The sequence below is a fragment of the Acinonyx jubatus genome, chromosome D1 (assembly GCF_027475565.1).
Source record: "Acinonyx jubatus isolate Ajub_Pintada_27869175 chromosome D1, VMU_Ajub_asm_v1.0, whole genome shotgun sequence".
Classification (NCBI taxonomy): domain Eukaryota; kingdom Metazoa; phylum Chordata; class Mammalia; order Carnivora; family Felidae; genus Acinonyx; species Acinonyx jubatus.
Window position 1 is genome coordinate 42079214 of NC_069390.1, and position 25152 is coordinate 42104365.

General features: G+C 34.7%; 1 protein-coding gene across 40 annotated transcripts in view; it reads left to right on the top strand.

Moving 5' to 3' along the window:
- SOX6 (SRY-box transcription factor 6) overlaps positions 1-25152 on the top strand; it is a 686841-nt gene that overhangs the window by 253732 nt on the left and 407957 nt on the right. For 2 of the 40 annotated variants that reach the window (XM_053203429.1, XM_053203441.1), the window contains exon 1: positions 14433-19139. The exons of 37 other annotated variants lie outside the window; for them this stretch is intronic. The gene's annotated coding sequence lies outside the window, so the exon portion shown is untranslated. Of the gene's footprint in view, positions 1-5127; positions 7189-14432; positions 19140-25152 lie in introns of those variants that run through there. One more of the 40 variants, XM_053203447.1, reaches the window with a different exon arrangement.

The window sequence follows — 25152 nt, forward strand, 5'->3', positions numbered from 1 at the left end:
GAGGTTTACTTCATATTTTATTGCTCATTTGCTAAAATATAAATAATTTAAAAATTGAGCATGTATTTTGGGTATCTTTGGGCATGTAATGCCCAATACAGATAGTGTATGAAAAGTTCCATTCTTTATACACTGTGAATATGATAACTGTCAAAATATGTTAGCATGCATTATTTATAACTCTCAGAACCTCCTAATTTTGAATAACACATTGTATTTAAAATGTAGGATTTAAAAAATAGGTTGTATGAATGCGATATCTTCATCTCAAATCCTCTACATACTTTTGAACTGATTAGTATAGAAGCATTTGTATTTTTCTGATATATTTCATACCATTCCTTCTACTTGGAATATATCTGACAAACGTTATACTTGTAGGATTTCTATTCATCTTTCAAGTCTCAGCTCCTTGCAGTCTTCTCTGGTCTTACTTCATTTGAACTACCATAGTATTTTGTATTTCCCTTTTTGTGCTTGTCATAATTTGTCTTTTTAGTAGTTTCTGTGAATATTTTTTTCTATTAGCTTCTGATCATTTTTGTTTGTTTTTGTTTTTTTAAGGACAGGGATATTAAATTAAATCCATCTTAAATAACTTATATGACCATATAGTGCCTACTTTTCCATAAGCATTCAGTATGTAATTATTGAGTTAATTAAATTCTGAAAAATTCCACACTCTCAATTCCTTTCATAATTTACCAAATTTGCATTGCTCTTCTTACATTTGGTTTCTCTTATATATGTTGATTGCCTTTACTGTTTTCATATTATCCTGGGAGTTCAGGAAGGAGTAGTTTCTTGAATTTGCAGATGAGTTGAATGTATCTTCTAAAAATATGAAGTGTGTTATTTATTGTGGGGCCTTGGACAAATCTGGAGTTTGTGATTGGGAAGGGGGGAAGGAATTGACATGTTACCCTCACCATTATTGCTCATGCCCCTCTGTCCCTTTTGCCAACTGTGATTTTGGAGTGGGATCTATGCCATACTTCTTGGTACTCTCTAACACAGGAGTTTGCTCATAATCAGTGCTCTAAACAGATTAATAAAATGATTGTGTGAATGAATTTGACATCAGTAGATTGACATCAGACATTTGCCTTTGATGCCTCAGCCACTCTTTCCATTAATGGCTTTCTATTCTCCCCAGGCTTTCTTTGTATTTGTGTTCTCCTTCCATTCCATCATTTAAAATCTTGCTTTCAAGAAGGCATTTGGTAGTCATATCGAACCCAAGATATAAAGGACCAATAATAGTTTAATATGTTGTTCTTTTGTGGCATATGAATTTAAAAGGTAGAAGTCTTTTCAAATAAAAATTAAGATAAATGAATTAAGTTATGTGAGATCTTCTTTCAAAAGAAAGGTATTGGTTTGCTTGACCTCATACAGAAACATGTTTATAGCTGGGCTCCAAAACAGTTTTGGTAGTGCTTAGGGACCCATGGAGAAACTCCTAGAGACAGTTGCTGAAGATAGGCCTCTATAAGTCTTTGTAAATGTTCTAACGATTTAATTTATGTATTTTTTAAAGTTTATTTATTTTGAGAGAGACAGGGACAGCACAAGTGGGGAAGGAGCAGTGCGAGAGAGAGAGAGAGAGAGAGAGAGAGAGAGAGAAAGAAAGAGAGAGAATCCCAAGCAGGCTCCACGCTGCCAGCACAGAGCCCGATGTGGGGCTAGAAACCATGAAGCCCTGAGATCATGACCTGAGTAGAAACCAAGAGTCAGATGATTAACTGACTGAACCACCCAGGCACCTCAGTGTTCTAAAGATTTTAAACTTAACAATGGCTAAGGATAGAAAGAAGAATAGAAAGAGTACATTGGGATAGCTGACCTGGAAGAGAGGAAGTGGAACTAAAGTTATCAAAGGAAAAGACCTTTATTCTCACTTGCCTTAAGAATGACTAGATACATGGTTCCTCTTTTGGGACTGTTAGAAATGATTCAAAGAAATCTTTGCTGTGCAGCTGCTATTACAATGAAGAGTTTGCAATTGTTATTATTTTCTTTTTCTGAAGTTACATCACTGTAATAATTATTGAAAAAAGAAATTCATGAATTATAGATAGATACTGTTTACTGTATTCCCTTTCCATCATTTTTTTTCTGGCAAAATCACCTTGATTTTTTTTTCTTTTTTTTGAGAACGATGCTTCTTTTGGTCAATGTGGATGGGATAGAGCTGCCCTTTCCCTCCCAAGTCATAGACAATGGGAATTCCATATGTCTGGCCACACTGTTGGATAAACATGTTATCCAAGTTAGGTAATGAGACTGAATCCTAGGATCTTCACTGGAATTAATGGGAAAGAAGCATTGTCTTCCTACTGTTAGTCGTCTTTGCCTCTCAAGTGGGAGAACCTGCCTGAGATGGACCAATTCCTGATTACATAATTCTAATACAGAATCCAACTGTGTCGGAAGCCAGGACTTTTCAGTTATGTTTAGCCAAGGGGAAAAATATATATATACATTTTACATATATATGTATGTATATATACATGTATATACATGTATATATGTATGTATATATACATGTATATACATGTATATATGTATGTATATATACATGTATATACATGTATATATATATTAAATTTTATTAAAAAATTTTTAATGTTTATTTATTCTTGAGAGAGAGAGAGAGAGAGAGAGAGAGAGAGAGCGTGAGCAGAGGAAGTGCAGAAAGAGAGGGAGACAGAATCTGAAGCAGGCTCCAGGCTCTGAGCTGTCAGCACAGAGCCTAACACAGGGCTCGAACCCACAAACTGTGAGATCATGACCTGAGCCGAAATTGGATGCTTAACCACCCAGGAGCCACCCAGGCACCCCTGAGTTAGTTTTTATCACTTACAACTAAAAGTGTTCTAACAAATACGACCAGAATTGCACAAATGACAGCACAACTGGTGAGGTGGATGGATACATGTAATTTGGAGAAATATGTTGATGTCCATTGACTTATCCAATATGTGCAATTTATTTATTCCACTTTACTTTCCATGAAAGGGTGAGTGGGGTGATATGATGAAGGTCATTATACTTTCTATTGAAATAATTAATATTGTCAAAGAATAAAATGCAAATGAGATGGTATAGCTAGGTAGGTTCCAGACTTTGTTATTTTGAAAATAGAACAAGTTTTCATGCTAAGTGAAATAAGTCAGTGTGAGAAAGGCAAATACCATATGATTTTACTCATATGTGGAATCTTAAAAAAGCAAATGAATTAAACAAAAAGCGGAATCAGAACTATAATACAGCAAACAAACTGATGGTTGGCAGAGGGAATGTGTAAAATGAGTGAAGAGGAGTGGGAGATACAAGCTTCCATTTATGGAATGAGTAAGTCACAGGAATAAAAGGCACAGAGTAAGGAATATAGTCAATGATATTAATAGTGTTATATGCTGACAGATGGTAGCTACACTTGTGGTGAGCACAGCATAATGTATAGAGTTGTTGAGTCACTATGTTGTACACCTGAAAGTAATGTAACATTGTGCATCAACTGTAAAAAAAATAGAGAGAATTTTAACAGAAGAAAATAGAACATATGTATGGATTTTTTCCTGGGTTAAGAAATATAGTTTTCCTTCTTTCTAAATAAAAGAAGTTGAAATTTGCTTATATTTTTAATATATACTCATCTATTGAAGTTTGATATTTTTGTTAGATGTACAACTTGGACAGGAATTGGAGAGAGTACTTTACCTATGCTCTGAAGAAATATCCTCTTCTTGTGACATTTTCATATGTTAATCCTATTCATTAATATATAATTCTACTTAAGATCAACTTTAATTGGTTTACTTCAAATTAGAGATCCTCTCACTAGTTTGGAAAACACAAAACATAAATGAATATTGTAGTACAAATTTTGTTGTTCTCCTGGAAAAATAATTGGAATTTTGAAGAAAATGTATTCTCCAAATCTAGTTACGCAAACTCTACTTGACATTTGAAAGCGGCAATGTTTTTAATTTATATTTACCTTTTAGGAGGTCTACATTTTATCTGTCTTTTCACATTGTTAGAAATATATATGTAAAATATATATGTGAAGACTAGGTTGATATATGATCATCTCTCTTAAGAAATAGTGGACCTTTGTAACAAGATTTTATTATTAAAAAAAATTAAAAACTCCAACATTAAAATAATATTCTAGGTTTTCTTGCTTTTTCCCCTGCCATTCAAGGATGTATATTTTCAGTCAAATTTGGTCTTTTTAACTTGGCAAACCTTAAGTGACAAGGTCTTAAGATGACACTGTTTTCTCCCTAATTCTTATAGATTGTAGATATGTTCTTCAGATCTAAGAACTATAGATCTAAGTCCCCTGGGTGTTGATGTTCTCACCAGGAAATGATCATGTTCGGAGGTTGGAGTGCCAACTAGTCCATGAGACCAAGGCCCCCACTAGAACCATTTTAACATCAAGTCGAAGTTACAGAAGCCTAAACCTTTAAGGGTCCATGCAGATAATAGCACATTTGGAATGGCATGCACACTTAGTCATGTGGGTGGAATTTCTCAGAGGTAGTGGATTTGTAGGTTTTATTATCTGTCATTATGTATGATTACCCCTTTGCAACCCAGAGAAATAAAGATTAAAATGTAAAATTTGGGGTGCCTGAGTGGCTCAGTCGGTTGAGCATCTGACTGTTGATTTTGGTTCAGGTCATGATCTCATCATTGTGGGATCCAGCCCTGCATTGAGCTATGCATTGAATGCGAAGCCTGCTTAAGATTTTTCCTCTCTCTCCCTTTACCTCTCCCCCTTATGTTCTCTCTCTGTCTCTAAAATACAATACAATACAATACAATACAATACAATACAATACAATGTAAAATTCTTAGGAAACTGCTTCTAATAACCCTTCCTTTCTTCTTCATATAATCCTTCTACATAGTGATTTTTCTTTTTAGTCACTCACTATCTATTTACTTCTCCTATCCAAACCTACTAATGGGATAGTATCCTTTAGCAGTTGCATTGACGTTTATTATTGTTGTTGTTATTGTTGTTGTTAAATTTTTAATTATATTCATATTAAAACAACAGGAAAAAAGATAAAATCTCACACACAATTTTGCAATATGTCATCTATTTTCATTTTTATCTGCTTATTTCCAGTCCTTGTCCAATTTGTAAAATTTTTTTCTTTTGGTTATTTATTTTTGAGCGAGAGAGAGAGAGACAGAACGTGAGTGGAGAAGGGGCAGAGAGAGAAGGAGACAGAATCCAAAGCAGGCTCCAGGCTCTGAGCTATCAGCACAGAGCCTGATGTGGGGCTCGAACTCACAGACTGTGAGATCATGACCTGACCTGAAGTCGGCTGCTTAACCAACTGAGCCACCTAGGCACCCCAGTCCTTGTCCAGTTTTTTAAAAACAATTTAACTTAAATGATATCAGAGCATAGATGTCATTGTGTATTCTTTGTTTTTCATTTACTGTTATATAATAAACACTTCCCATCATGAAGAGCTTACCATGGCCCATACAGACACTTGGGGAAGCCCTGGTATATCTTACTTTCTTTGGATTTGCCATTTGGGTCTTATTTTAGATATCTTCCTCCTGGTCTTATGATACTCCATTTACAATTAACCTGAAGCTTTTACTAAGGGAAGATATAATTTCTACTTTTTATGAGAATACATCTTAACATTTACCACTAACTATGAAGTGCTCTGTAGTTTTTTCTTTTTCTGCATCTCTTGCATCTTGAGAAGTTTATAGAATTTTTCTTCTTTAATCTGTTAATATGGTATTATTGGCAGGTTTTTCTGAACCATCTAGCATTACTGAGATAAACTCATTCTTGATGGATTTTCATTTACACTGTAGAATTAATGAATATTTAAAGAATTTTTGATTTTGTTCATAAATGAGATTAGTCTATGATTTTCACTTTTTATAGTATCTTTATTTTGTTTTGGGATTAAGGATATTTTAGCCTTAAAAATGTTTTGGGAGTCATATACATTTTAGTGTGAAAGGAACTCACAGTATTACCTCTTGTAGAGGCATTATGTTTACACTCTAACTAGAAGGAAAAATATTTTTATCCTTAAAAGATTTTGAAACATCAACCTAAGATAGCACTCTTTGGTTTTGTTTTTTGAATTTTTTGTGGGGGGCAGGGAACTGCGAGGGGGAAGTTGGGGATAGAGAAAATGTTGGTAAAGCATGGTAGTTGCCTCTGTAAGTCTCTGTCATAGTGTATAATTATTCTGGTGTTTATCTGTGAATACTTTTTGGCAGACCTGTGGTATGATCAATTGGGATTAAGAGGAGAGTAGTTTGATGACATTGGTTAGGGAAGAGAAGGTATTAAACTGAACATTGAAAAAGGTTCCTGCACCAAAGTTGGAGCTATATATGATCTGAAATTTAAATACACTGTAATTAGTCTGTTTATATCCCTAATGCCTTTAAAAGTTACAAAGATAGAGCTTCTCCTGCAGGCCCCACAATTTTCCCATTGGTTGCATTAAGCCATTAATGACACAATTTTTCCTCCCAAACTCTTCCTGAAGTTAATTTTAGTCAGATTTTTATCTCTACAAAAAATCTGGGGGAGTAGGTGTGGGCCTATATGTAATTTGACCTATGTTTAATCTCATTTCATCCTATAAAAAATAGTTCAACACAAATGTTAGGTAGGAGCCCTTTAATTTTGGCATTTCTGAATATTTGATATGACTACTGATGCAATTTCGTACAAAAGAGGTGCTGACTTTCTTCTGTTCTTACTGTTCTAAAGGTATCACAGTTTAATTCAGCACATAATTTTTGAGCACCTGCTATGCAGCAGGTCCCAGATATTCAAAGATGATTGTTTTTAAGGAGTTCAAGCTTTCTTTTTCCATCCTTGTTCTCTGAAGGCCGTTTCTTTCCTGATATCCAGGTGCTTTTGTTTCTCTTTCTTTTTGCCTCTGCTTTGTCAAAGCAAAGAGACGTTTAGAGGAAAATTTGAGTTACACCCAAGCTGCTTCTATTGAGAAGAATTAGTACAGCTCTCTGAACATGGGCCTATTGTTTGTTTAGAACCTCGTGTTAATGAGGGCACAATGCTTGTCTTGATTCTTATATGAACCTATTAGCTTTGCTCTGTTCCATAGCGTCGGATCACTGATCTAATGATTGATACTTGATAAAGACAAGGTGAGAAGATTTGGTTGACCAAAACATTAGAAAACCAGTGCAAATTGCACTCTTGCCAGGTATCATTCTTGTTTATAAAAGGCAAACAATAATTTAGGGCTTCAATTTAAAACAAATTATTACTGAAATAAGTTGTAAAAGGCTGTGGAAAAGTAGGAGGGATTTAAAAACCATTTTATTATGCGATTTTTTTTTTCTGTTCTCCATTAATTGAATAATTCTTAAGATAGTTTTCTCTATGTCATTTAGTTTCCTTTTTAGTATCTTTGGATGTAAGATTGAGCTTTGCTGGCCTTTCTTTCTTGTTCTTCGGGTGTTCGTGCCAGCTTTGGCAGCCCTCATTGTCTGTGCTGGCTCAAGTGAAGGAATGGCTGAAGGCTCCTTTTGGAGACCCACTTCACTGGTTATTTTAATTACTCACAGGGATAATTGTTGAGTGGTGCTATATAGGATAGTATTTCCTTGCCACAGGGTCTAGGAATTGTGCCCAGTAATCACTCCTACCCCTGCTGGATAAGTGTATCTGAGTGGAAAGACTGGTAACTGGCTCTAGGTATCTCCCTAAAACCATGTGTAAGGCCTCTTTCAGATTAACTCTTTGAAATTCATGCAACCACCATGAATACTTTCCTCACTGATCTTCTATTTCATATGGTCCAAAACAGAGAATTTGTGGAGTTTAAAATTAGGACACCAGCTATCGTGTAGCCCTATGAGACCAAAGATTTTCTTTGCTTTCCATTATTACTGTCAGAGATATTAGAAGAATAATAAGGTTTTGAGTGATAAGGGCTGGTCTTAATTTTTTTTTTTTTAATTTAAACACTGCTGTGTCAGCTATGTATGCTGTGGTGAAAGACTGTGATATACTGTTTGCTGGTATTCTGTGGTATGGAACTGTTGATACTTTCTGAGATATAGTGCTAAAGAAAATTCTGGATCCAGCATCCATTAGATATTTCCTCAAACTTAGCTGCTTCTGTAGGTGGAAGGGAGCCTTCTGAACCTCAGAGTTTGTAGTTTTGAAACCTTTTATCAAGGAATAACTAATTCACAATAGGTCAGTAAACCAAAATAAATGGTGAACTTGTATGGGTTACGCTTCAGAATTAGCTTTATGATTGCAATTTTTAAAATAGAAATCAATGGAGATGGGGGGGTGTCTGGAGTTGTTTGTTAATTGTTTTTTTTAAGAGTTTTTGTCACTTAATAAAATAAAAATAGTATTAATTTTGAGTAGTTATCTAGACTACATTAGTTCGAATGAAATAAAAAATAGAAATTTCTGCTGAAGAACTTTGGGAATCCTCCAAATGACCTTGGCCTCATTGCTAAGATTGATTGCTTTAAAGGCCCCAATTTTTCTTCATCCTTCTTTGTATCCATGACCTTTGCCATGAAACTTTACAGTGCCTTTCCATTTTAGACTGGGTATTCTATCTCACCTCCTGACTCTGGGATCCATCATTTAACTTGCTTTGGCCAATGGGATGTCAGCAAATGTGATACAAGTAGAAGCTTGTAAAAGCACTTGTGCATTTCTATTCACATTCTTGCTTTTTTCTGTCATGATGAGAAGAACAAGCCTGGGCTAGTCTGCTGGAGGATGAAACATATGGAGCAGAGTTGAATTACTCTAGTTGTCCCAGGCAAGGCCATCCTAGATCAGCCAAAAGCCAGCCAACCACAAGACATGTCAGTGAGCTCAGCTAAAAGCAGAAGAAATGCTGCAAACACATGAGCTAAATAAATGCTTATTGCTTTAAGGCAAACCTGTAGCATTTTTGTGGCCATAGATAACTGATATGTCTTCAGTTAATCTCTTTTTAAAAAGACAACTGGGCAAATATCACAGATGATTCCCAGTGATTTCTTGCTGTTTCAATGGCAATATATGATTCATATTGATTTCAAGAAATTCCTAGAGCCAGCCTCCCAGTGATACTTGTGTGAAACTTGATTTAAAGTGAAAAATTTTTTAAATGTTTATTTATTTATTTTGAGAGGGAGAGGGAGAGAGAGAGAGAGAAAGAGAGAGAGAATTGGGGAGGGGCAGAGAGAGAGGGAGAGAGAGAATCCCAAGCAGGCTCTGCACTGTTAGCACAGAGCCCAATGCAGGGTCCATCCAACAAACCATGAGATCGTGACCTGAGCCAAAGTCAGGAGTTGGATGCTCAACCAACTGAGCCATGCAAGTGCTCCTAAAGTGAAATATGTTTTCTTTGTGGGTTGATTTTAGGAGCTCTGGAGATACCACTATCCAGTCTATATATTCAGCTAATAACGTATGTTAGCCTTTAAGGACACGGAGTCTTCCAGTCCACAAAAAGAGATAAGGCAGAAAATGCAAGTGGTACAAATAATTAAGTTAAATTCATGAGGTAAGAAACATAAAAGCCAATATATCCTTGGTCAAGAGCAAAGTTTGACTGGGAAGAGGTGGTAGTGAGTGGATTTGGTAAAATGGAAAAAATGAGGTTAAAAAAGGGAAAACTGGATTTACTTTAGGCCATTTAAAAACAACAGAGTAAACACACACACACACACACACACACACACACACACAAAAACCAAAAAACAGAGTATGGAATGAATGTTGTGAATGAAGACTGAGCTTCCAAATCTTAACTCCATGTTTACTCTGAAAGTCCAACATATTAAAGGGGGGAAGATGGCAGGTTGCATGAAAGAGGCAACAAGGTAGTTTTGTTAGGGGCATGGTGCTTTAATTCTATTTTTGTGCTTTGAAATCAAATGACTGTTGTATCTTCTACTTTCAGACTCTGTCTATATATTGCTATTTCACTTTCTTCTGTGGCAGAAAGAAATCTGTTTTTTAGTGAGTATATAAGTAGAGGGCTGAGAATCTTAGTCCCCCGGACAGAGGCAGGGCATCACTGATCTGTACTGGGAGAAGGGGTGCTGGATGGGGAATCTGTACTTGGTTAATTCATCATATTACTTAGAAAGGTCCTTATTATTTTGCACAGCAGTGTGGTCACCTGGCGGTAGGTCATTAGCATTTTAGTCTTCTTTTCCTCACAACAATGCACAACATGCTAATTAGAGGATTCTGAAAGCTAAGTAACCTGTTTTAAAACCAGACATTTTAATTTGCAGCTTTAATGGCTGTTTTTATAATAACTGGCTTTATTGGGGGTAAAAGCACTTCTCATGTTCCACTAGCAAGGCAGAGTATAACAGAAGCTGACAAAATTAAAAACCTCATAATGCGACCTTTGCCTGGGATAAAAGGCTGTTTCATAACAATTTCCTTTTGTTCTTTGTTTAAGCCATTACTCTAAAAGGAGCCTCCGATTAATCTAAGTAAATGCATCATTACAGTACTAATCCATGTCCTTCTGTCAGTGTCTGTTTTAATTAAATAAGAAATGCTAGCAGAAAGATATCACGCACAAAGCTGTGATTGGAGAAAGAAGCACTGGTTGATCAGGGAAAGATTAAAAAGGGCTTTACTGTTTTGTCCATTTGCATAGCTCCAGATGCCACAGTGTTTCAGGTTGAAAGAAAACTTACAAAAGAGTTTAACACATTTCAGTCTTATAGATTTAAAATAATGGGATTTACCAATGAAATTCTAATCATCCAATTTATCACACGTTAGACATTCCAAAGCAAGGAACAGAACAGCTTGGGGCGTGTCTTTTAAACCTCTTATACAATATTGTGTTGTATCAGTGAAAACATACCTGCCAAATTTGCATGTGTTTCTTCTTATTTTGGATGACATAGATGGTGAAATCTGGTTGTGGATATACAATGTAATTTTTTTCCTTTTTAAAGTATCTTGCAACTTCTAGTTTAGTTTTTTTTTAATTTTTATTTTTCTATTGGTAATATGTTAAGAATTTAGGTACTTAATTGGTTGTTAACAATGAAAACTACATTTGATAAATGGCTTATAAAATGAATGTATCTAGTTAATATCGCTGCACTGATACACAGAAACTCTTCTTAGCAGTAGAGTTACAGAATTCCCGTGGTGAGGGCTTTCTCCATATACGGACCATTATTTGATGTAATGAAAAGAGAAAGTGTGTAACAGTGAGATTGTTAATTAATTTAGCCTAACAAGATGAAGATAAATGAAGCAAAGCACATACTGAATGAAACAAGAGGTCTTATTTACAATTTAATACATTTTTATATAATGCAGACTTCACTTGATAAAAAAAAAAACAAAAAACAAACAGAACCCCACCCCCAAAATACCTGCTTAAAAAAAGCACACTCCCTCCCACCACAATTCAACACTAAAACCTACCTGACTTTACAGAAAACATGTACCGTGGCTCCGTAGAGAAGACACTTTTACAATGTGTAAACAGTGCTTTTCTATTGCTAAGAATCCTATACTAGTTAACCTTTAACTTTAGTATTTTATTATTCTTGCTACAGACTGGGGATGAACATAAGAATAATTATCTGGAAACCTTCAGGTTTTTTGTTCTCCAGGTTATCCTGAGACATCTTGCTTCAGTTATTTAATAATCATTTTATTTTAATCCTTTCTTTTAAGCAAAGGAAAGAAGCTCAAAAGTGAGAAAAGAAAAAAGAAAAAAAAGAGCTGTGAGCCTTTTTTACATGTGCTTGAATCTGTAGCAATTGTGCAGAATTCTTAAATTAGCATTATTTTTAAAAGTCTCCCTTTCAAAGATTAATGAGCTTTATCCAGTATTTGACCTTTTATCATTCTTGCTTTCTGCTCAGAAGTACTTCCTTCCTCCTACAGTAGCTAGAAAAGACTGTCTCTTATCTTATGTTACTGTAGGCAGTGGTAACAGGGCTCTCTACAAATGGTGTTATTATGGTCACTATGTTTTTATCTCAGGGGTCACGAACAAATCCATGCAACTGCTTCTAAGGATTTCAATAAATAGGACTTTTTATCCAGACAATCGCCTTTTATGTTACTTTTAAACAAAACTACTAGTCCATCAAGAGTTTCAAAAGAAAACAATTCTACAGAGTGCCGGTATGGCCGCACAGACCAATCATCATGGCACCCATTCTCCAGTCCTTTATTTTTCAAGTCCACAACAATAGGTTGTTGATTCAATGGACAAGACCAGAACAATTAAGTTCTCTGTTTAGCAGCAGTGCAGCATTTTAATGCCCTTCTCTAATAATGGTCTCATTATTGTTATTCTAAGACTGGGCCTCAGGAGGAGGAATATTTGCTGGAGGTACGTCATTATTTTGCAAATTTCGATTAGCTCATCATGTTGTCTGTAGTGTGAAAATCGTAGCTAATTAGGGCAGCCAGTTAGACTACCAGCTTTTGAGCTTATGAGTTAAAAGGTAGCATACTTGATAGGCCAGTGATGTGAAAAAGGTGGTAAAAAGGAGGATTAGAGCAGTTGCCTTAGTAACTCCAACTTCCATCTGTGAGGGAACAATGGACTTGTGTTTCTCCCCCACCTTGGTGTAAAAATTGGTTTTGTTTTGAAAGGACAGGGTTCTTTTTATGACAATCTGGAATTCAGCCCAACTGAGTGTAGTTTTAGTTGTTAGGAGAGACCACTGGGGATAGGAAAGATGAAAGGTCATGGTGAGCTTCAAGGACATGAAAGGTTGTTGTCTCATGTAACAATGGTAGATTGTTTTTTTCTAATATTTCTAGCCAGCCCCTAAGTCAGGTGATGGAACAAATACCTACAGTTTAGTCAGGTGAAACAGGAGGGGGCAGGGGAAAGAAAGGAGAAAAATGGGGTAAGAGAGAGTTTGTACTTTGTTTAAAAAAATAAAAGGGTAACTTCAATTTGCTTTTATTAAACGAAGTGATATTTCTTTGTCACCATCTCTGAGATTACAGTGTGCTTTGGACGGTTTGCCTCTGTGGGCCATCACATCTCTGGGAAGCTCTCCAATGTGTTAGGAAATGTGATTTAAGCTTTCTTCCTGAACTCCCAGGAGGACCAGTGATGTTATACTTAACAATAAATTTAGTTGTTGTAGCTTTCTCACATTATTGGTGTTCTTAAAAGGTTTTCCTTCAAATGCACACTGAATAAAATGAATGATAAATATGAAAGAAGTTTGTTTCACCACTCTACAGGGTTTTATCATAAATTCTGTGACTTCCACACAGAAAGTTTACAGGAAACTGTTTAGATGTTGCTGCAAAAGCAACACAAATTTTTCTCTCTGTACTTAAGAAAATGCTACCATTTTAAGAGCTATTGGGGTTTTGTATTAGAGAGGAGGTGATAGGAAAGGATTAAATACAGTGCTATTGCATAAAACTCCTCAAAACCAAATCACCCTCTCTGGGTTTGAAATGCTTTTATTTCAGCAAAATAAGTGGCTTCTATTTTCCTTCCACATCAATATTAAAACACTTGGTTGTGGTTGTGGTTGTGGCTGTGTGTGTGTGTGTGTGTGTGTGTGTGTGTGTGAGCGCACGCTTTAGAACCTGAAAGAGTATAGCAACACTATCTTTTTAAGCAAAAGGATCATCTTTTGATGATCAAAGGAACCTTCATATTTCTTGCTCTCTATTGTCCCCAAACAACCTTTGTATAATTGAAACTGGACTTGGTCCAGGGGATTGGAGAGATTTTCAAATTTTCTTTTAATCCCAGGGCTTTGTTTTCTTACTTTTTCTAGTCAATTGTCTTTATTGCTGTAGCCTTTTTTTTAGAAGCTGTGTTCTTTTAATTTATTTTAGGCATGAAATAATAATATCATGAAACTCTAGAGTTTAAGGACTTTTGAGATCATCTAGTTCAACTCTTGAATTTGAAAAATAAGAAGAGACTAGAAAGTTGAAATGACTTGCCTAAGGTAAACCAACTAGTTAGACGTAGACCAATAGCTGCCATTTGCTATACTTTTAAATGTAAAAACTTGAAATCAAAGGAAGAATGAAGAAGCATTAAACGAGCATGTCTAACGTGTTTATGGTGATTTTAAGGAGTGTAGGGAGATGGAAGGAAGCTAATATCTGGTAGTGGTGGGGCTGGGAATCAGATCAGATTTTTTTTTTATAACTATTAAAGGTTAATTTTATTTTTTTGTTTTTTTATTAAAAAATTTTTTTAATGCTTTTATTTATCTTTGAGACAGAGAGAGACAGAGCATGAGCAGGGGAGGAGCGGAGAGAGAGGGAGACACAGAATCCCAAGCAGGCTCCAGGCTCTGAGCTGTCAGCACAGAGCCTGACACGGGGCTCGAACTCACAGACTGTGAGATCATGACCATGAGCCGAAGTCGGACGCCCAACCGACTGAGCCACCCAGGTGCCCCTAAAGGTTAATTTTAAACAAATGAAACATTTTTTTTCCTGACAAAAAAAACCCCATACAAAACCACAGCATAACTGGAGAGAGATGTACACTAAGGTACTAGCATAGCGTCCAGAATTTGCAACATTTCTTGATGCAGGAACTGTGTGAGATACTTTCGTACACATGGTTATAATTATAAACACTCTTGTGTGAGATACTTTCGTACACATTGTTATAATTATAAACACTTTTTCTTTTCTAGTGTGGCAAATTAGTTAACTGTTTCATTTTTTAGTTTTTGCATTAGTAGAAAGGGACCCAATATTATCCAACCTTATTAGATGTTATGCGATATAAGGATCAGTATATGATTGAAAAATGTAATATACATTTGACAGAACATTATGAGTGTAACTTTGTGCTTTATCCAAACAGACACCCCAAGGCAAATATAAACCATAATATTTAGATCAATATATATGCTATAGTTTATTTTTGGAATCATGCAGGATATATTTAGAAATTTTGGATTATATTTAAGCATTGAGGAGAAAAGAAAATAATCCACAATTTCACCTTATTATTTCATAATAAAAAAATCATGCTCTAGTAACATTATGCTATATTTTATTTCAGTATTTTATCTGTGTGTGTATGAGAAGAAAGAACATGTCTAGCTTGTTTACTGCTCTCTTTCCAGTGCCCAGAACAGTGCATGGCACATAGTAGGTACTTGAAAAATAGTTGAGTAAATGAATTTTTTTTTCAAAATTGGCTCATACTATAGATATATTTTTATATTTAAGAAATCATTTTATTGTATTTTCCTATGTTTTTGGTTTTTCAAAACATGATTTTTAATCATGGTATTATATACCATCATATGGATGTACCGTAATTTGTTTTAGCATTATAGTATCAATTTTTAATGTTCACTATTATATTAAACTTTCACTAATATAACATGAAGTATAATATAATATGAAATATAAACATGAAAGTTAATTTATAAGGATATCTTCCATTTATTATTAAAGTGGTAAAATTTAAAAATTGGTTGAAAAACCTTTTATGATTATAGAATCACAGCAAATATCATCACTTCCTTCCTTCAAGTGTTTGCTTAGATGTCATTTTCTCAGTGAGGTCTACCTTGAGAACCCTATTTTAATTAATTAAATTAATTAATTTTTAATTGAAATATGGTTGACATCTAATAGCTTATTAGTTTCAGGTGTGCAACATACTGATTTAACCATCATATACATTATGAACTGCTTACCTGATAAGTGTAGTTACCTTCTGTCACCATGCAAAGTTACTATAATATTATTGAGTATATTCTGTATGCTGTATTTTTCATCCCTGTGACTTATTTTATAACTTGAAGTTATAACCCTGTTACACCCATCCCCCCACCCCCTCACTTCTGGCAACCACTAGTTTGTTCTTTATATGTATGAGTCTATTTTCCTTTTGTTGTTGTTACTGTTGTTTGTTTGTGCATTTGTTCATTTGTTTTGTTTTTTAGATTCCACATATAAGTGAAATCATATGGTATCTGTCTCTGTCTGATTTATTTCACTTACCATAATACCTTCTAGATTCATCCATGTTGTCAAGAATGGCAAGATTTCATTCTTTATGCGTGTGTGTGTGTGTATCTTGGCTATTGTAAGTAATGCTGCAATATATCTTCTTGAATTAGTGGGTTTTTTCTCGAGTAAATACCTAGAAAAGTGATCACTCTATTTTAAAATTGTCACCCTCCAAACATTCCTAATCTCCCTAATGCCATACTATTTGTTTCTATAGCCTTTATAAACTTTTAACACACTGTATGATTTGTATATCTATTAAATTTATTTGCCATCTTTCCCTTATATTTCTTGGAATATAAGATCTACATAGCAGAGAAGTTTTGACTATTTTAGTCACTCATATTCCCCAGTGTCTTGAGCAATGCCTAGAATATAGTAAGTACTCAATAGTATTTGTTGAATGCATTTATTAAAATTAAAAAGATGCAAGTGTCCATTTTTAAAGTCAAGAATCAACCCTTTTTTTCTTCACACAGGTAACTTTAATCAACCAATTTGTATACCTGCTAAGGACTTCTGTCTTCTGAATGTTAATAGGTACACATTATCCAGTTAAATGAAATCATAACACTTGACTGAATCTTAGACTATGTTAGATACAGTCTAAGTGTCTTGCAACAAATGCCCTAAGCTTTTGCTGCTTGAAGTCACACTGAACTGTAGTTTTAGGGAGATTTCTGGATGAAAAATATCACCAGTGTCAATGCAAATGAACCATTTCCTCATGTAAACGTCCTTCTGGTAAGACTTTTAAGGTTTGTGTCTGACCTAGGAAAACTCAGGTTAACCTGATTATTTACTCATATTTTGGGATGATTTTACCTTATTCTGCCCCAACTGTTATTGGTCCTCTTCCTGAAATTTTCTTAGGAAAGACATTTTACAAACTTCTGTTATTGCTTTCAATGTATATGGTTTATACTTAAAGAAAATAAAACAAAACAGTTTTTAATTATAAAAACTTGGGGGAGGAAGTAGTTTTTAATTATAATCTTTATAAAATAATATATATTAATAATCTATTACATTTATATGGCATTTATAGTTTCAAAGATTTTTAATAAATATGATCTTGTTTAGTTATCTGAATGATCCTAGACATGGAGGGTGTGGCTTATTATATGTATTTAGGGACCGAGGCAGAAAACTGTTAAGAGACGGAATCTAGATCACAAATCTAGGAGTTGATAGAGGCCGTGAGAAATCCAAGTATTTGGAGTTCTACTAGTCCAATATTATTTTTCTTTTACTTAAACCTTCTCTCCATGTCAAATAATCATTGTTCTGTTGGCCTTTCTTAATAGGTTCCATGAAAATAAAAGCAAATGATTAGAATTAAATTTTTTTTTCACTTTATTTTACCTAATGTACTATTCCACTTTTCAAGGACTTTTCTTTAGGTTTCCCTAGTTCTTTTTTCATAGTCATTATCTTTAATTTTTGTTGTTTGAGCATAGTTGACAAACAGTATTGCATTAATTTCAGGTATACAGCAGTGACTCAACAACTCTATACATTATGCTATGCTCCACACAAATGTAGCTACCATCTGTCACCCTACAACACCATTACAAAATCATTGACTGTATTCCTTATGCTGTACCTTTTATTCCCATGACTTATTCATTCTGTAAATGGGGCCTGTATCTCCCACTCACCTTCACCCATTTTGCCTATCCCCTTGTCCCCCATAGTCATTATCTTTTTCTTTATTCTGACTACAAACATGAACTTTGGTAGCAGTTTGTGAAACCAGTGGCTGCCAGGTCCATCTAGTAGCTAGTTGTCCATTTCACATCTCCAGATGTGAGTAGGCAAGTTCTGTTCTATAGTAACAGGCACAGAGCTGATTGGTAGAGGTCCACTGAGATGGGAACAGCCTTAGAAGAAAGTGAATATAACAGGCAAAATGCATTAGCCAAAAGATTGGACAGTGAACACCACCAGGTCCATGTATGTAGAAGAGAGGCATAAAACAGGAGATTAAAGTGTTTCATAAGGTAGACAAAGAAAGAAAAGTCTGGGGCAAGTGGTAGTTAGAGGATAGGTGGACTATACCAATACCTATACCTGTAAGTCACAATAAGGCCATAGACACCAAGGGTAGTTAAAGGACAGATTGCCATTTCTGAGTCAACTACAAGCGAAAGGTTACCATGATCATGTAAGGGTCATGGTCTTAGATGAATTGGTATATTTAAATACAGGAAAACAAGGTAGAATCCGAGTTATTAGAGTCAAAACAAAAGATCAAAGCAACTAGTAGCAGGAGTAACTGATTTCATTCTGAGTCCGAAAGGATTGTGTTGGAGCCTCCTTTAGAGGAGGTCAGAAATGGTCTTAGAGCAGTGGCTCTCAAACTTTTAGTTTACCTAAGAATCACCTGGAGTGCTTCAGATTTCTAAGGTGGGGCCCAGGTGTCTATATTTTTAACAAGTGCCCAGATTATTCTGATGCAAGCATTTATAGATCACATTTTGAGAAAATTTCCATAAAGCCTGAGATGGTACTTATTGTAGGATAAGGGATCAAGCATTATAATTGTTGAGAGAGGAAGCAGTTAGGACCTGAAAGTTAGACCTTTTTACTAACATTTTTACTAAGAGAAAAATAGATCTCCTAGCCCAAAGCTGATGTCTATTTATCTGCATGTAAGTAAAGCAGAAAACACAGGCTTCTATGCACTGAACTGGTGTTGTTGTAAGTCTGTTATATTTCTCTCTTCATGTATCTTGTTCCTTGTCTTTATGACCTGAGTGCTTTTGTAATATCTAACATAAAGATTTATACCTTTTAGTGTATGAAAGGAAGGCTCATTGTTCTTTTGTGCCTAATCTGAACTGTCCCTCATTTTTATTTTCCATTTGTTATCTGCACAATTGAATTTCACCCTTTTCTTCCTGCTTCGTAAATTGATTAGCTTGAGTTGGGCAGACTGCTGTAATGCTAAGGGTTAACCAGAAGAGAATTACAAATGAACTATCTAGAAAGTTGATTATTAATCCAGCTAGAGAAGAAATATCCTTTTACTTAGCAAGAATGAGTATCCGAAGAGCTGATAACATTGCTCAGGCCGGGAGGTGGAATATGGCAGAGCTTGGTAAGTAAAACAAAACTTGGAATTAATCTTTTCTACTCATTTTTTTTTAAAAAAGCATGTAGAATATTGATATGTTTAAACAGTTTAATATGAATTTACAAGTTGCCAGAACAAATCTGCAAAGTTCCAAATGTGTTTGTTAATGAGTTCTCTACCTAGACTATCAGTAAAAGTTAACTGAAAAGTATTTACCTAAGTAGATAAATATATTTAATTTTGAATATTTATAAAAATACATGATTAGATTTGTGATTAAGAACAAGGAAGTGGGCATGGAGGAATGACTACTAAAACAATTGGAGTCCAGACCTCAAACTGAAGAATCGAGTGACAAGCTTGTTTTTTCACGTGAGCGAATTCTTAGGTATGAAAATATAATTTAAAATATAATATTCACATAAAATTCAGTGACATATTTTCCAGACTTCTAGGTAACAAAAACTGTCATAAGTTCTCTTATTTTCTGGGTCCTAGCATGCATTTCATCGTGATGTTTCATTTAAGGTCCTTTCTAAAGACAGCTTTTATTGTATTTGTGAATTGGAAGGAAAGAGAAATGAGAGGATCTGTGCTATTTGTACAAAGAAAATTAAGTGAAAAGATAAGATTTTAATAATGTTCCTGCATCAAAGACTGCTTCTCCTGTTGTAGAAGAAATTTTGATGTTAATATGCAATTCTATAAGATTGAAGTTTGCATGAATTACTCGATATTACAAAAATGAGCCTTTTAAACATAGTATGGATGGTACTGAATATTATTGCAGCTTTAGGCAACCATAAATCATTTCAGTGTAGCATTGTATTTAGGAGAAATTAACAAACTTACTGAGCTTACCATATATTTTAATTGTGCATCATCAAATGCAGGATTTTAACCTTTTCTTTAAGGGTATTTCTTTAATGGCAATAAAAAGGCCTCAAATTAACATTTTGTTATTTAATGCTTAAATGAGCACAGAAAGAGTGTGTCTAAGATTGAATATAGATTCAATATTTGAAATATATAATATACATATATATACATGCATGTATTTGTGTGTGTGTGTTTGTGAATATATGTAGTATATGCATTCAAAACACCAGAACACTATTTGGCCATATACACTCAGCTTTTTCTTAGTTCCAACGTTCTGGACCATATTTAGGATTGAGAATATAAACCACAATAAGTGAAATAATGAAGACAATAGTTCAAATTTATTGAGCTTTTGTGTGGTAAATGCTATAATAAATGCTTTATCTCATTTAATCCTCCTATTAACTCTGTGGATGTTGGAAAGCCACAAGGATTACAGTGTATGATAAAACAAAAGAGAAGCTAATGGAAGAGCCTCTAACATCTGATGCTATAAGTCTAGAAAATAAAGGCTCAGGAAACCAAGTGTATATAAGAAGGGAGATTCTTTAATTCCGTGTGCTTGTCATTCTCAAAGTTGGAATATTTAATATGAACCTGGGGAAGAAGAGGAGAAGGAAACGAAATGGTGAATTCTTAGCATTTGTTAATTCCTTTAAAACATTTTATTATGAAAATTACAGTCATACAAAAATGAATAAAATGTAGGTTAAAATATCTATGTATTTATAAGAAATAAAACCTTTCCAGGCTTTCCAGTGGAAGCCTCCTGTGAACTTTTCTCAATTTAATATCTTCCTCTCTTTGTGCCACAGGTTCACTCTTTTGAATTTGGTGTTTATCATTCCCATGTTTTTCTTTATACCTATACTTAAATTCCATGTTCATTATATAGGAGGAAAAACTCCACTTACCATTCGTTGAGATCCAAGAAAAAGATCTTTTCTTGGCTTATTATTATACTTTAGTTAAAACAAAAAATTATTATAATATTCAAAGCTCCTGCACAATCTGGCCCCTGCAAAAACCTTTGCAATGGTTCTTTCTGATTCAGCTTGCTGTTATGGTCTACACCCTCTATGTTTTTCCTGCTCCGAGGTCTTCACTGTAATGCTGTCTTCTCAACTGGAATACACTTCTTCCCACTCTATCAGAATGTGCTTCAGGTCCCTGTTTAAATGTCATTTCTTCAGGGAAGTCTTCTCTGATCCTTCCAATTCAAATCTTGTCTGCCTGCAAAGATCTTGCTTCCCACTCTAGTTTATTTCAAAGCAGATATTGCAGTTTTAAATTATGTATTTATTTGTGCGATTTTTAAAAAAAAATGTCTGTCCTTCTGGACTGGTCTGTTGTGTTCTCAGACATCTACCTTAGCATTTAGCACACATGGCCTTGTACATGACAAGCATTCAATAGATATTTGCTGTTATTAAGGAGAGGAATGTAGTGAATGAGAAAGTAGAAGAAAGGGAGATTGAGAGAAAGAAGGAAACTTACATAAAAATGGAGTTTGTTGTTTAGTTTGTATATACTGTTTCGGTAAAATTATGCAACCTAATGCTAGCAAAGGGGTGAAGGAGGTGGTGGGGACCCTTTTGCTTTTTTCCATCTAGCTGCAGAACATTTGACAGCTTTCTCCATTATTGGTGCTTATTTTTCACTTTGCCTTCTCATTCTGGGAAATCTCCATTCCTGGATGCAAGAACTGAGCTTTCAAATTATGAACTTATAGAGCAGCCCCAGTGGCTATAATCTTAATGTGGAAACACTATAATGGGCTCTAAAAATCTGGAAAAATTTAGGACATACAGTTGAGAAAATATATCTGATACATTCACATAGGAAACCCCTAAGGTCACTTGTAAGAGTTACAAGGTGGGTAACTATAACTAAAATATTAAAAGTGGTGATAGTTGCTATAATATTGTTAGGCAGTCTGATTTTTAAGGAGAATATATAAAAGGTTATAAAAAATAGAAAAAAAAAAAAAGAAGCCCGTCTGAGAGGAGGGCTGGGGTTTCCAAAATATCAGAACACACTTAACGTTGTACTCTATGTAAATCTTTGCTGGCATTTGTAATTAAAGTCCAAGGCTACAAGATTATGCTGAAATGTTGTTTTTTGGTTGGTGGTGTGGGAAAAGGAGGTAAGAGAGAGGATAAAAAAAGAGAATTTAATTAAAATGTCATAGTGTTAAAAGGAGAGAATTTATGGAGTGCTTCATTTGTGGTCATGGAAGGTTCCATTATTATTAATAACATTGTACCTTACATTTTTATTATACTTTATACTTTCATGTGAACTTTTTCACATACTATCTTATACAATTCTTAGAGTAAAACTGTGGTATACTTAAAGTAGGGATCTTATTAACTTTGTTTCATGGCTAGGAAAACTGGGACAGAAATCATATAGGAACTTGGACTAAAACTTAAAAAAAAAATCATAGGTATAGTTTTCTAGGCCAGACTATATTTGCTCTACTTTCACCCCTCCAAAAAGATTTTGACTGGAGGGTACTTCTATAAGGACCCTCCTTAGAAGGACCAGGATCAATTAGGTGGATGTCCTCTATAGGTTTTCCAGACTTAAACATTTTTTTTTTCTAATTTCCTAGAGATGCAGAATAGTTAACAATCTCCAAAAAATGGAACTGAGACGGTTAAGTGCATATAACAGACACACTGCTAAGCCTATTCTAAATTAAGGCTTATGAATGAAGCTTAATGGGGCTAGTTCTTGCCTGATATCTTAGGGGTTCAAAAATAAAGAGAAATAGGTGTGAACTTATAAAAATGAAGTACTATAATTTGGAGTGAATGAATGATAGCTCGTGTGATCAAGCAGAGGGTACAAGCTCATTGGGTGGCAACCTAAGTCACATGAACTCAGGATGAATACCTTCTGGTGCCCATTTAAAAGATTTTTTTTTCAAAGAAATAGTGGAAGACAATGTGTATGTTGCACATATACATGTGTGCAGGCAAGTGGAAGGATAGTTATTTGAAGACCAATGCCAGGAGTATATGTAATGATTAGCCAAGAAGGCTGTGTGCTGTGTTAGAGTAAAAGCCAAATCTTATATTTTTAAATTAGACCAATAGTCTGGTTGCAGAGAAATTCAACTTTTCACTATTTCTAGGGCAGTTGGCAGAAGCTTCTCATAGGTTAAAAGAACCAGACATATTTACCCTGAATAACATAAGTTTTAAGAGACTCCAATAGCTGCCTGAAATGGCTACAGTGCTGCATAGGGAGAGTGTATACTCTGGAGGGTCAAACCTGAGTTAGCAGTGAAAGTCACAAGGAGCCAGAGTCACAGGAGTGGCAGAAGAAACACTTTGTAACAGTTACAGTTGTCTAAAAATGGAATGGGCTTCCTTGCTGAGGTAATAAAGGCCTTGTTTCTAAAAAGGAATTGGGGAGAAAGATTCAACTGTTGAGTTATACCAAGTTATTTTAGAATTGAAGTTTAAAAGAAGATCTCGTCTATGTATCAACTGGCTAAGAAAAGGAGGAGAGTCAACAGCATAAGGGACAAAGACATATTCCTTGATTTTGTGAAGAAAGAATGAAGTTCATAAAGGCCAGATTTACTTTCCTCAGTCATGCTTACTTTAGTATGTGAATAAGAAAATTGGTGTATTTTTATCTGGTGGCAGCCATTTGATGCCTGAAACTACCCCAAAGAAAAACTTTAGACTTCACTTGCCATCCCCAAACCTCAGAAAAATTGACATAAGAGAATGGGAGTGTATTATGAGGGGGAAAAAGATAAATCAGTTTGTTTCTTCATTGGTTCCAGATCTGGAGAAAAAGAATTTAATCTCGAGAACAGATTTAAAAATAACACTAAATTCATTTACTTATACTTAAAAGGCTCCTGAGCTTCTGGTACACTGACAAGATAAAGGATCATGTTTTTAAGCATCTCAGAGATTTTCTGTTATTTCAATTTCTCCTTAGTGAGGTTTTACATTCTTATTAAAAAAATTAAAAATATTTTAAAATTATACAAGTAAAACATGAATACTTTCTTATTGTGGAATAGTGCCTGGCATACAGCAGGAAATTATTAAATATTCAATAAATAATTATTGGCAAGAAAAATGTAAAGGAAATTTTCCTTAATGTCTCTCCCCACCCTAAGTTCTATTTCTCTTCCCAAACATCATTGCTCTCCTTAATTTGGTTTGTATTCTTCCAGACATCTTTCTATATGAAAACATACAACTATACACAATTACATAGAAGTATTCAGTTTTATTTTGTGTGAAGTAATACTTCTCCCTTTTACACATATTATATTTTACATATCCTTTTTTCATTAAAATTACAACTTAGACCTCTGTCAATTTATATAGCTTTACCTTATTTTCTTCTATGTAGTATATTATACTTTGTTATATTGTTATATTGACAGACATCTGAGTTAGTTCCAATTTAAATATTCTCAGTTGAAATTTTAGGTATTTAAAACTTAGAGGATGGCAAAACTTGACTGTGTTCTTAAATATGTAAATGGGAATAGAAAATTTCTATTTGGTAGGGTTTTGAGAATTAAAGACATTGTAGGCAGAAGTATTCTGAATATGCAAAGGCATGGAGGAGTGATTAAATGGTGTCATTTAATCATTCTTTAATGCAATACAAGAAGTTTTTATTATCAGGATATTTGGTAGTGAGAAAAGGGCACTTAATTAACCCATTTAAAATTGAGTGGGAGTTACAACTATAAACTCTGGATAAAACTCAAAAAACAACTATCTGAAGATACTGGAGAGCAACAAAAACAAGCTAAATCTTGAGGCGAGATAGCATTTGGAAGAAAGGAGGAAGGATTATGGGGTAAGGTGGTCATTTTTAAGGTTTCCAGCATGAAGGTAGGCCCTTGTCTGTGCCAGGCTAATAAAACTCCAATAGAAAAATCAAGAGTCTTTTTGGCCTGGAGAACCAGAACAGACTTTGGGGCAACCACAGCTACTGAGAAGTGAGGAGGTAATTCTGGAAAAGAAGGAGCCACAGAAAGGGAACCCCAAATTCTATGTATAAACTTTGCCCCAGTGTCTGATCCCCAAACAATGCATGCACATGACAGGCTTTAAGAAGCCCAGGTAAGCCTAAAAGAACTAAACAGATATTTGAGCTGTTTCCC